General features: G+C 39.3%; 1 protein-coding gene across 4 annotated transcripts in view; it reads right to left on the reverse strand.

Moving 5' to 3' along the window:
• GRM7 (glutamate metabotropic receptor 7) overlaps positions 1–14,274 on the reverse strand; it is a 988,889-nt gene that overhangs the window by 768,289 nt on the left and 206,326 nt on the right. The window lies entirely within an intron of this gene.

Genomic DNA, 14,274 nt, shown 5'->3' on the forward strand with positions numbered 1-14,274 from the left:
TTGCAGTGACCATCCCAATAAATACTGAAAGAGTAAATAACCCATATTTATATTCTTCCAAACCCAGAAGAAGGCTTTGTGCATAGCCAGGAAGACAGAAAATCTTTATAGAATACTTATTCAGTTAGCAAAATATTTTTCCCCTATAAAAACTAGATGACATAACTTTTATTAAGGTTTAAGAATTTGGGATGGGGGCGGCGCCTGTGGCTCAAGGAGTAGGGCGCAGGTCCCATATGCTGGAGGTGGCGGGTTCAAAGCCAGCCCCGGGCAAAAACCACAAAAAAAAAAAAAAAAAGAATTTGGGATGGAGGGATAGAACAAGAAAATGAAAAGTCTTTGGGAAGCAAGGAAGGAAAAATTCTGTCTTTTAGGTATGTGGCACAAAGCATTATTGAAATAGACTGGCATCTGAAAATGAATATTCTAGGAAAGATTCCTTCTAGAACATCCCATGAAAAATATGTGGAAATCCAGGTCTTAGAAGCTAGAAGTTTTGTATAGTGCAAAGAGATCAAGAGAAGCCAGCTGTGTGGAGTTGAAGGAAGGTGGTGAGGAGGCCTGGGAGGAACAGAATTTTCAGAGAAGGATGAAAGGCCTCAAAGAAGAACCTGGAAAAACTGCACATCAAGTTGAAAAGCAGCAGCTAATGCTACTTCTTGAGTTGCTCAAAATCCTTCCTTGGCTGCCTTTGGCAGAGGAATCTTCATAACTAGGCATCAGGGCTTTTCCTTTCACAGGTATGATGGTCTGGGTGCAGGAATCATGATTCTAAAGCATCCATGTTCATTTAAATTACTGCAGAAGATGGATCTGAGTTCATGTAGATTCCAGGACAGTCTCAGCAAATTCTTTGTTTGCATATATCCTCTGATTTGGACTTTTTCTTTCTTTCTTTTTTTTTATTAAATCATATCTGTGTACATTAGTATAATCATGGGGCACCATACACTTGGTTCATAGACAGTTTGACACATTTTCACCACACTAGTTAACATAGCTTTCCTGGCATTTTCTTAGTTATTTTGCTAAGACCTTTACATTCCACATTTACTAAGATTCACAAATACCCTTGTAAGATGCACCGCAGGTATAATCCCATTAATCCCCCTCCCGCCCCTCCCTTTCCCCCTTCTCCTATTCTTAGGTTGTAACTGGGTTATAGCTTTCATGTGAAGGTCCTACATTAGTTTCATAATAAGGGTGAGTACATTGGGTACTTTTTCTTCCATTCTTGAGACACTTTACTAAGAAGAATATGTTCCAGCTCCATCCATGTAAACATGAAAGAGGTAAAGTCTCCATCTTTCTTTAAGGCTGCATAATATTCCGTGGTGTACATATACCACAATTTGGTAATCCATTCATGGATCCATGGGTACTTGGGCTTTTTCCATGGTGGGAATGCAAATTAATACATTCCTTTTGGAAAGAGATATGGAGAACTCTTAGAGATCTAAAAATAGATCTGCCATTCAATCCTATAATCCCTCTACTGGGCATATACCCAGAAGACCAAAAATCACATCATAACAAAGATATCTGTATCAGAATATTTATTGCAGCCCTATTCATAATTGCTAAGTCATGATTTGGACTTTTTCATCCAATTTGCTTCTATATTCTAGAATTGAATTTCAAAAATAGACTGGGTGAAGGAGGCCCTGATAGAAAAGGTTTGACTTCGACATCGTTCCTCAGACTAAAGTGTTCACTGGAATTAGATGTGACGAAGACGCCGTGAAGGAGCTCTTAGTTGTAATTCAGATGGAAAGCAGCTCAGTCTGCTTTGATGGAAAAACCTACCCTGTGCCAAACACAGCAGGGGGTGCCAGCTAACATGTGCCTGCTTTTAAACCTGGCAACCATCCTACTGTTAAGCCCATCACAAAAATAATAGAAACTAATAGGACAGGATGGTCTTTGTTCCACACTGGGTTCCTCACACTACCCGCTGGAAGAAAACCACCAGATTTTTGTTTTTGTTCTAAATTTTCCAACTTATAGTTGATCATTAGAGAATACATTAAAAATACAACCCCAAAAATATTCATTGTAGTAAAACATACAAAATGCAATCCCCTTTTTTGTTGTTATTATTAAAGTCAATGGATATAAAATTATTTTTAAATTGCTCTGGAAGTTTTATGGTGCCAGTTTTTAAATTTTGGGTTTATATTGCCACAGAACAGTGACAAAGAATTCACTGGGTGCAGAAATTCATGGCCCAACACTTGACGAGTGCCCTTGCTTATCACACAATCCTTCTGAGAGCAGCGTTTCACACACTACACTTCACCAAGAAGTTTCTGCCCTGGCTCCTATTAAGATGGCCAAGTTTTATGGCGCAGACTAAATAAACTTAACTGAATCTGAATCTGAACTCTACCATTCACCACTAGTGCAACTTTGGGCAAGCACTCCAACTTCTAGGCCTCATTTTCCTTGGCTACAACATTGGAATAATGATAGAACCAACTCCACAGTGTTATTTTGAGGACTGATTGAGACAAGGTATGCAAAATGCTTACTAAAACTCATTTTGGTACATTGGGAACACTTAGGTTGTTTTTCATTGTTGTTGTTGTTGTTTTGAGACAGAGCCTCATTCTGTTGTCCAGGCTAGAATGCTGTGGCTTCAGCCTAGCTCACAGCAACCTCAGATTCCTGGGGTCAAGTGATCATCTTGCCTCAGCCTTCCCTGTAGCTGGAACTACAGGTGCCCACCACAATGCCTGGCTAGTTTTTCTATTTTTAGTAGCGACGGGGTCTCACTCTAGCTCAGGCTGATCTCCAGCTCCTAAGCTCAAGTGGTCCACTGGCCTGGGCCTCCCACAGGGCCAGGATTACAGGTGTGAGCCACTGCACCCAGCCTGGGAACACTTAGATATTTGGAGTGACTACCTTTATCAGCCAATATAAAAACAGAACATCTTTCTCCTCTCCTCTTTCCTCCTCCTCTTACTGTGTATGTGACCTGAAAGCCCTGCCAAGCTGTCTTGCTCATCAGTGCTATCCAGTTGTCCTTCCCTTTTCATCCTCCACAATTAATATTCTCATTGATATCACTGTGATTTAAGACCAAGGCAACACTAAGGGAATACTGATGAAATCTCCAACCTCTAGGATATTTCCAACTCCCTTCCAGCACTCAGGCAGCTCTACTCCTAAGCAGGACGCATTATCTATTTCTCCACGTCTGTCCGTAGGACATGGAAACCGGGACTACATCTTCTTCATGTTAAAGAGAAATACCCAGTGTATTCTCACCAGTCAGAGCTCAATAAATACCTGTTAAAATCCCCATCGGCCAACCTGGAAGTTTTGGCATCGGCTGTCTGCAATCCACTGACACATAACCTTGACCGAACTCACCCATAACAGCAAGGATCTCTCTGTTGGGTGGATACAGCCTCGTGTCTTTTTCCCAAATGAACCCTTAGCTCCAATAAGAATTTGAGAATCTAGGCATTCTTGAAGTCGAATGTGACACTCAACTATTGGAAAAATATTATAATCATTCTTTCCTTTGAATACAAACAAGGCAGACTACCTGTCTGTGATCCTGAGGTACAGTGCTGCCTTGACACAAGGGTGTTAATCAGACACTGGGAGGTTTCTCCAGCTCCAAAGATTTCACGGAGTATGTAAAGCGGTATGTTCAAACTGTTTTAGGATTAGCTTGTCGGCTTCTACCTTCGTAAGGCAATAGGTGTGGCACAAGAAGAATTATTCTGAGATAGAGGAGATAAAGTCTTCACAATGCTTTCCTTATATCTGGATGCATTTAACGCTCCTATTACAAAGTTAATCAAAAAGATCTTTATTTTTGGTTGTGCGTTGTGTATAATTATTTTGAAAACATGAGTAGGACTGATTGATCATTTGTTATGGGGAAAGAATGAGACTAACCTACCCTCTTTACCTTCGAGGGAGCTGTGCCTAAGCAATAGGTTAACCGCTATAGGTTGTTTATTAATAGGTTAAATAAAATGAAAATATTTTCATTAGGTTGTTTATTTAACAGGTTAAGTAAAATGAAAATATTTTCTCTGCCCCACACAGGAAGAATAAGGGCTGTCTTGGGCCTCAGGTTACATACACAAACATTAACGAAAGTTACCTATAAAAAACAAACAAAAAGTCCCTGCATACTTTTCATGATAATGACACTATAGATGAGCACAAAAAAGCCCTTAGAAAATCAGCAGGCGGCTGAAGGCTATAGGCTAGGTACCCCTGGCTTAGAGGCTCACAGCATCCCATGTGTGACGTGTCCTTTTCAGCTCCACGGGAGAGTTTCAGGCAGCCCATGGAGCAGGAGAGGAATAGATTCTACACCTGCCCCGTCCCCACCTACGGGAGATGCTGCAGGGCATCCCATACAGAGTTCTCTCCTCTATAGGAATTGAGCATGATACTGACCCCTAGGTCAGCACACAGGGTGAGGGAGGGGGGTGGCCCTGTAAGGATGTAATGTGAATCTATCCATGAAAAGGCAAGATGGTGATCTGTCTCCTCCCCTCCTTACAACCGTCACGGTAATAATGGTGAAACTGGATTTCACATTTTATTCAAACTTTTTTTTTTTTTGGTAGACAGTCTTTGAGATAATGAAAAACTGAGTAAATATAAAACATGATTCAGATCAGTACTAATGCTGCTGCCTTAGGTTCAGAGAGATCTATTCCCACAGGATTTGACACCAACATCATCAGTCAGCTCATCACAGAGGTGGCCCTTTAAATGCCGATGGATAGCAAAAAGAACGCATTATACAATAATTGTAACTTCTGGGTGACTTTAAATATTTTAAATACTTACTGCAAAGGACTTAGCCTTACTGAAAGAATCTTTCTGGTGTTATGGTTCCTTTTGTGACATATCTTTTTACTCTCAATGCTGGGAACAGTAGCTGTTAACCTATTGCTTAGGCACAGCTCCTTGGAAGGTAAAAAGGGTAGGTTAGTAGAGGATTACAGGATGTCAGAAGCTGAGGCGAAAACACAAAGTGAGAAAGTTGGGGGATAGTGTCTCGGCACTTCTAGAATAGATAGTGTAATTCTTCTTCCTTAAAACAGGCACAGAACCTGTTAGATGAAACTACCTGAATCCTGGCTTGGATGCTCCTTTCAAGAGTCAGAAGTTTTCTAACAGCAACGACAAAAAAATTAAAAGTCACCCATTTCATTCCCATCAACTCTTTCAAGGCCCTTTCTAAGGTGGAAACACCCTACTTGAAAGTGCAAAGCAACTCAAAAACAAACACTATCGAAACACAGATAAATTGGGTTCAGGAAGAATCAAATGGAAGAAAGCCACCAACCCTTGATTTAAGTTTGACTCAAGAGGGACCCACTAAGAGAGTTTTGTTCACCTTTGAATGGGAGGCTTAGCTTTTCAAAGGAACACACCGTGCTCATTTCTTTTATGGAGAATAAACATTGTACCTCACCCGAGGATTCAGTGCTGAAAAATCCTCAGCACTCTCAAAAGCAAAAGTCTTAGGTAATAATTTTTTAAAGCAAATTAAACTAAAAAGGACTCTTTTTAGTGAAGTTGAACCAGTTGACCACTCATGAGCCAGCTGTGATGGGAGAACTCCCAGAAACATTTTTTCTTTTTAATCATTAAGCTTCTATTTGCTGTGCAAAATTTGCACTAGTTCTGTCTGCAATTCTCGGTTTTTCCACCCCTCAATCATTTCAACTTGCATTCTCACAAGGCCGAGCAAAAACTTATGGGCAACTGAATGTGCAAAGACATTCAATACTCTCTCATGGAGCAATTCTTATGGGAAAGGGGGAGAGACAGAAATAGGAACCAGCTTGACATCTATTGTATTTCCATTGTGACTTCAAAAATTCATTGTCCTAGGGCTGTTTTCATCAAATCAAAAGAAGAAACATTGAGTGAACAACAATTTGTGAAGTACCCCTATTTGAATAGTATTTTCAAACTGCTACTGCATTTTTCTGAAGTAAGAACTATTAGATAAAAGTAAATTTATTAGGGCTAGAAGTGGTGGCTTATACCTTTAACACTAGCACTTTGAGAGGAGGAGGTGGGAGAAGTCCTTGAGGTCAGGAGGTCAGACAAGCCTGAGCAAAGGCAAGACCAGACCTTTGTCTTACAAAAAACAGAAAAATACAGGCCTGGTGGCAGGTGCTCAGCTGCTCAGCAGGCTGTGGTAGGAGGATCACTTGAGCCCAAGAGTTTGAGGTTGCCATGAGCTGTAATGATGCCACTGCTTTTACCCAAGGAACAGAGTGTAGAGGGAAATGTCTCCAAAAAAAAAAAAAAATTTTTAGTAGCAAACCATTTCCATTGTCAGCAATCATTTGAGATTAATGCAAATCATTTTATACGGAGAAAAGTGTGACGTATATAGTGTACGGATACTGATGCTGCCCCAGCTAAAGTAGGTTACTTTTCATTTTCCTCGGCTACCTGGGGATTTCTAAACAAGATAAAGTTTGCAAACCATTAATCTTATAATTAACCATTTTAAGAAGCATTGGTTGACCCGCTATTTTTTTCTGGATTGGGGGTTAGACTTTGAGGATATAAATATTTTTTAAGAAATGAAGATGGAGTCTCTTCCTTCATCGTCCACACATTTTCCAGGAAGGAGACTTAGGTCATCCTCGCAAAGGAGACCACAGTGGTAAATATGTCCTATTTCACCCTCAGTGTCCCCTCCTCTCCCTTCTCTGTGGGAAGGGACTCATTTGATTGGTGTGAATCTAAAGTACTTGGAATCTACTGAACTCAGTCACTGGTAGGAGAAAATGTATGTCTTCTAACCAGACACAGTACACCAGGTTTCTCTCTTACATTCTCAGATGCGTGGATCTATAAAGGTATTTTGTCTGAAAACTCTTCCCCCATCTATGAGCTTGTGGCCAGGTTGTCAGTGACCCTATCCAGACATCCACGCTGAAGGATTATACACCAAATTTCCCCGGCCACCGTGTGTAAACATATGATTCAAGTAGGGCCAATGACCATCTTTTCTGAAAAATCACAAGGCCACTTTTTACTCAAGTAGATAAAGTGAGCAAGTCAGATATCCCCATTTTGTGTCCATCCCCAGTTCTCACCTTGCCCTCTGCTCTTGGAATCCAACATCCGTGGACAGCTCACCTGGATTCTCCTACCTTCGGTTAGGTTTGGCCCATGAGGGGCACGAGGAAATTAAAGAAAAAGAGGCAAATGGGGGTGGGGCAGTTATTCTCCCAGTTCTCTCCCTTCTGGGCTGCAGGTGGGCAGTGTCTGCAATTTCTACTGAAAGCCGCAGCTTCAGTGTGCTGGTCCTTCCCCACGACTGTAGGTTCTGGTAACCTCTTCTTCCAAGCTAGGAAAACAAACATTCTCCTCTCTGCTAGCCCAGGTTTCTCCCATCCCGCACAGCTATTTATTATATTATCTTTTTGTTGAAACATAATATTTGTATGTATTTATGGGGTACACGTAAAATTTTGATACAAGCAAGCAATGTGTAATGATTAATTCAGGGCTTTTAGAATATCGATCACCTTGAAGATTTATCATTTCTTTGTGCTGGAAGCATTTCATAAATTCTCTTCTGGCTATTTTGAAATACATAATGTATCATTATTATTATTATTATTATTATTATTTTCTGTTTTGGAGACAGAGTCTCACTTTATTGCCCTCAGCAGAGTGCTGTGGTGTCACAGCTCACAGCAACGTCCAACACCTGGGCTTAGGCGATTCTCTTGCCTCAGCCTCCCGAGTAGCTGGGACTACAGGCACCCGCCACAATGCCCGGCTATTTTTTTGTTGCAGTTTGGCCGCGGCTGGGTTTGAACCCACCACCCTTGGTATATGGGGCCAGGGCCCTACCTACTGAGGCACAGGTGCTACCCATAATTTATTATTATTAACCCTACTATGCTACTGAACACTAGAACTTATTTCCTGTAACTGTATGTTCATATCCATTAACGAACACTAACCAGCCTCACACCTGCAAATAGTTTCAATCTAATGTCTCTGTAATAATCCTTTTGGACTGCATCACTTCTTTCCTGCAAGGTATTTGAGACTAATATACGCCATGAAACCATAAGAACAAGCCTTAGTCTGATAATTCCCATTCACTTACTTTAAAGAGAAAGTCTGCAATTCAATTTAAAGTCTAGAGAGAAAAGGAGCGCTAAGAGGGGAATAAAAAGAGGTAGTTTTAAGACTGTCTTTAAGTCAGGACTGCAGCTATGCTGATGCCTGCAAAGCCTCTAGGCACCCCAGTCATGTGATCTAACATCTTTCCATTTTCTTTGAGGTACTTTGGGTAGGGTTTTTGACACCTGCAACTGAAAAGAGAAATATGTCTTCTGTAATGAAATATATGCAGTGCTGACAGCTTCATATTCTGCAACATCAATAAAAATAATGGAGTTTAGGAGAAAAACAGCAGTGAAAGCGGAGCATTCAAAGTCTGCATCTCACTAGCAAAAATAATGCTGGTATATATTATCTCAGTTTAACAAACACGCGAAAAAGACACATTACACTTCCAGTGTAAATAAGCCATTGAAAGTGATGTTGTGCAAGACACACTCAAAACAAGAGTTTATGATCCAAACTGACTCTGGAAGAATTGTAAAGGGCAGGGATGTTGCAGACGGTGGAATGTTAGGGTTCGCTGAAAACACTTGGGTAGTGCGTTTTGTGTTTAACTGTCTACTTGATGGCACGGACCTTAACGGGCTGAGGAAAAACATGTATAGAAAATGCATAACTGTGAATTCTGCGTTCTGATGTAATCACCCTATTTATAAGTAACCTGTGAGTTAATTCACATTGTCAATGTGCGCCTTATGCCAGAGCAGACTACAGCCCTATGCAGCCTTTTCGCTTGCTCTGTTGCTCCACTCGTGATTTAGAAAGGTGTACCCATTAGTAATTGCCTCTAAGTATTTTAAAAACACATCTAAATCTGTCTTGCATTTCTATGCAATCTTCCAGTCTCAGATGGGTTGTCATAAATGTTTCATTTCGGGACTGTGGGCACGGTATCTTTATAAATGTAGTACATCACGAATTACTAAAATGCTTTCCCATTTCTTATAATAACTACATCATAGGATGGCAGTTGTTCTAAATAGGTAGCTGAGGTTTGGGGTAAACTGTTTTCTCATTTTTTAATTAAAAGATAATATATACATAAATATGTTTCTATTTGGGGTATTATATTTTAGTTGAACAGAGGGACTATTTTAAGGTAACTCAATACTAGACATTGAGATATTATGGTTCAAACTGTCCAGTTATTCTTCAACATTTTTTCCTTTCCTTCTAGGCACACAGCTATACTATATCCCCCAGACTTTCTTGCAGTTATCTATGGTTTTAAAACTAAGTTCTAGCCAATCAACTTCAGATCTAAGCTATTTACAAACGTTCCAGATTTGACAAATGGTCACTTCTCTCTAGTCTCCTATTTCTGTCTTCCCTTTGATCCTTGGCCACCAGCTAACAACCAGAGTAGTCCTCCATTAAAAACAGCTGATCGGAATTACTGTACATCCCTGAATGACTCTGTGGATTGAAGGTACTTGATCGGAGTTGCCCCACAGCACTCATCCGACATACCTATTTGTTTTTACTCCCCATGAATTAAATAGACATTTCTACGTGTTAAACTGTGAAGAGTTCCAGATTCATCTATTAAAGTAGCTTGTGTTGCCTTTACTAATATGCTTGACTTTTGTTTTGGACATTACATAGGTTCTTATTAAAAATGCAGACCCTGATGGGGAGAAAAGGGTAAGTTAATATTTATTCTTATGTTAACTTCACAGGTAACACAGCACTAGATTGGAATAGGGAGCAATCTGAAACCTGTCTCAACAAGGAATTTTACCTGCATGCCAATTAGCTTTTTTTTTTTTTTCATTTATTTTTCTTTTGGTTGCCAAGACATTTATGGTTGTCAGGATTATTAACCCATTCAAATTATTTCATATAAAAAGGTTATCTTAAGGTACATTGATTTTCTTTTTATCAATCTCACGGGCAAGAACATGAGCTTTGTGCAAAGAAATTAAGATTCTTCAAGAACTGAGCAATCTCCTGCCCCTGAGATGCAGCAAGCATGTGGTTTCTGTGTGTCCACTTCATCCTCTCTCTGGGCCTGGGTTCATCTGCTGACCCTGCAGGCTCAAGGTCCAACAGGCCAACCAACCCTGCCATCACCATCAGGGAATAACAGTGTCTGAGTTTAAACTCTAGACAGAGTCAAAAAACGAATCTGATAAAATGAAGATCATCTCTGATTCAGTGGATCCTTGCATACCACGCCTTAATGGTGTCTTGGTTGTCCTTGGATTAGTAATGCTTTATCCTCTAGACAAATTACCTTTGGCTGGAGAAGGCTGAATCACAGGATCTGTACTCATCCATCAAGGAGTATCTTTAATATATTGACATAGGTAAGAATGGGCATGTTTAGAACAAAGTATCAATCAACTGAGCGGATCTTTGGTTTGTGCTACTTAGGGAAGGAGAAGCAGGAAATAAACACTGCTAAGTGCTTTTATTCTCAGTATGTCTTTCTAGTTTCTACCAGAGCTTCCCCAAACACCACAGAAATAACATGGTCCTTTGGAACATAATTATTTTTTTCAGTTGGAAGTCTCAATGTAGTTCTTCTAGGAACACAGCCAAGGACAAGCTATTCCTCATATAGAGCTATTACTGTGAAGAGGCATATCTAACATAAGGACTTTGTGCAATTTATTCTCCTATTTACTGTATTTATCTCCTATTTACTGTATTTGTCCACAGTGATCCCAATTTCTTAGTTGGTTGATGATAGCCATCTAATATTGATATGAATTGTCTCAGCTTTTGCATAGATTAGCAATTTAATAAAGTTTAGGTGTGGAAAGACATAATTAGATAATTATGCTAAAAGTCGACTTTCTTTTTCATGTGGAATTCTCCACTGCTCATTATCCTTATCAATTATATCTAGGGCTGATCCATTTTCTGAGTCACATTTCCTCAAAATGTCAAACACGCAGGGGTGATTGGCAAAATTAAAGGTACTGAATTGCACAGACTATGTCTTATATTTCTTTACATTTATTGTTACCTCTTAGATTAACATTGCACATATGCTAGGTACTGTATATCTTGGTTAATTCATTCTAATTCTCTCTACTTAGAAGGAAGCTTCCCCTTGGGTCTTGGCCATTTATTTCCTCTTTCATTTGCAGGTGGGGGCTCCCAAGTTCCATCCTCAGCCCATCCCCTGTCTCTTTCACGTTCTTGGCACAGATACAAATCCTTAATAGAATGTTATACCTCTTCCATTCACTACCCATGTCCTGATTCCCATTCCTCTCCATCTTCTAAGATTCATGTACTCGGAACAATCCAAGATGCATGGTGTTCACCACGTTAATTTCTGTAAGTTTTCTCATGCCATTCTCTCTCCCAGAAAAGGTCTTGTATTATATTGATCAGATATAACAAGGGAGAAAAAAAAGTGTTATTTTATATTTTAAAAGGCCTGGTTCAAATATTAATATTCAATCTTAGCTGGACAAGAAAGTTACTTCATCTCTGTGAGCTTTAGCTCTTTTGCTTTAAACCTGAATGATGAAAACTACTGTGTTGGGTGGTCTTTGGAGGGATACCATATGAGGTTGTATGAAAGGTGCTCATTAGTTAGCTTTTCCTCCCTTTCTGACAGTCCTTACCCATCTAGTATCCACATCAAATGTCACTATTCTCATTAAATTTCTATCATTTTCTTTGTTAAGAAATTTATTTGATGTGCATGCCTTGTTGTTTCAATCAAGGAAGGCCAAGATATATTTTTTAATCTTTCCTATCACAGTTTGCATAATGGCTAACAATGATCAGCTCTAGGTTTGAATACCACCTGAAGACCCATGGAAACTTAGGCATGTTGCTCACCTTTTCTGTCCCTCTTAAGTTCATCTGTAGATAAGAATAATGTTAATATCTAACTTCATTAATTTTCTATGAAGATTAAATGAGTTATTGAATTTGAATGTTGTCTGGCACAGAGTAAAACCTCAAAACACAAACAAATGCTGTGTATTATTACTGACACTGTTAGAAGTATTATTATATCCATGTTTATAGTCAACCATTACTCTGTAACCACCTAAGCACAATTCAACCAATATAAAAGAAATGCATCCATATTATGCAGAATTTCCATATACAGCCTTATTGATATTTATCTCACATACCTCACATCTCAACAGGAGAGATGTGTTCTTTAGGAGTCTACCTATATGCACATATGAATATTTGTATGAAAGCACATCACAAAATGCCTGTAGTAACATGACAGTGAATTCCAAATAAAGCTTAAAAGGCATTAAGTTATATTCACAGAAATAGCTTGAGAAAAACCCTATGGATTCAATGGCAAAGCGTCTATAAATTAGCCACCCAGTACCACAACAGGTAGAAAAAGACGCATCCCATGTGAAGTGGGGAAATTGTCTGAGAGACAAACAAATAATATCCCATATAAATACCAACACATTCTTCAAAGACGTATTCTCCCCTACTTTTCTCCATGAAAGTAAGACTTTCTTCCTTTATAAGCACAAGGAAACATGCCTAGGCAGTAAATGGAATAAGCATTTTATTTTTATTAAATATGATTAATTCAAAAAGACATTTGAGTTTGCACAATGTTGGTGGCTGCATCAAATAAACACTCCAAGTGGAGTGGCTTAACATGACAAAAGTCTATTTATCATTTGTTACAGCTCATTAAGGATGTTCCTGACTCAGAGGATGTTTCTTCCTAAAAGTGATTCTTTTTACTCTGTACTTGGTAACTGCTAGGCCTACAGATTTCTCTGCATTGCAGTCAAATAGAGGGAGAAATGTATGGGAGAGAAGATGAGAGAAGGCCCAGCTCTTTTTCACTGTCTTGGCCTTACTGTGACACAACATTTCTGCTCCTACTCATTTGGCAAAAACTAGCCATACAATCCCACTGAAATGCGTGCAGGTGGGGGTACCAGACACTACACATTCAGCTCCCTACTGAGAAGCCCTTTCCAATGACTTTATCCCTAACCATAGCAAGGAGAGCCTGAATCTTGGTAGATGACAGGCGCTCTCTGCCACATTAAATTTAGCTGGAAACACTGAAGAAAATACCAGAAAAATGAACCAAGAGACTTGTCAAGTACTTAAAAGTATTACTTCTAAGTGACAGACATACAGCCCAAATAAAAGGGACTTGGAAATGAAACTGTTTTGGAAAGAGTTAACTTTCAGGACCTGTAGCAATCCTCTATGGGAATTTAGGCTGGCAATGATCAACAAAGCAAATACAGCAAATCTTTTAATCTTTTGAGATATCATTTTTTTTTTTTTTGTAGGTTTTGGCCAGGACCAGGTTTGAACCTGCCACCTCTGGCATATGGGGGGCTGTGCCCTACTCCTTTGAGCCACAGGCACTGCCTGGAGATATCATCTTTTTGTTAAGCATAGTAAAAGGATTGAATAGAGACTTTTATAAAGGAGTCCACTTGCTGGAGGCTTCTTGGGTGTGGCTTCAGGTCATGGCACTCAAATCTTGCTCCGAATAAGCTTCTTCAAAAAAAGGAAGAAAAAAACTTTTATAAAGCCCTCCTATAATAAAAACAAGTGAATTTAACAATGAAGGGGAGTAAAAGAGAAAGAGAAATAGTGTAAAAAGAAGTAGTAAATATCAGCTCTTTAGGCTTGGTTCATGATAGAAAAAGAAAAATTTACCTTAGAATATTCAAAAAAATAAATCATAGTTTTCAGTCTTATCTGGATTCACTTTCTCATACCAAAAATATTTATTAAAGTTAATATATATTGTGCTAATATTAATGTAAATAAATACAGATAAACCCTAACCAAATAACCCTATCCAAATAAATGAAAACATTGCTGACTGTCACAACTGCATAAATGATGGCGTGAGACGCAGATTGACAGTAGGAGCTGTGAGAGGTGAGGCTAACCACAGGTGCAGGGTAGCCCTGGGCACCTCTCGCAGAGTCCTTTTATTGAGAAGATACATAATAGGGGGAAAGATTACTAAGCAAAGACAGGCAAGGGCTGCGTGCTCAGGAAAATGATCTCATAGGTGCCAAGAGAGTACGTACTAAAGGAAATGATCTTCAAGAGCAGTGAGGGAAATGATCTCCAAAAATACTACATGCAATTTTTGTCCACTAATCCTTCAAGGAACTGCCATAACATGGTTAA

The sequence above is a fragment of the Nycticebus coucang genome, chromosome 8 (genome assembly GCF_027406575.1).
Source record: "Nycticebus coucang isolate mNycCou1 chromosome 8, mNycCou1.pri, whole genome shotgun sequence".
Classification (NCBI taxonomy): domain Eukaryota; kingdom Metazoa; phylum Chordata; class Mammalia; order Primates; family Lorisidae; genus Nycticebus; species Nycticebus coucang.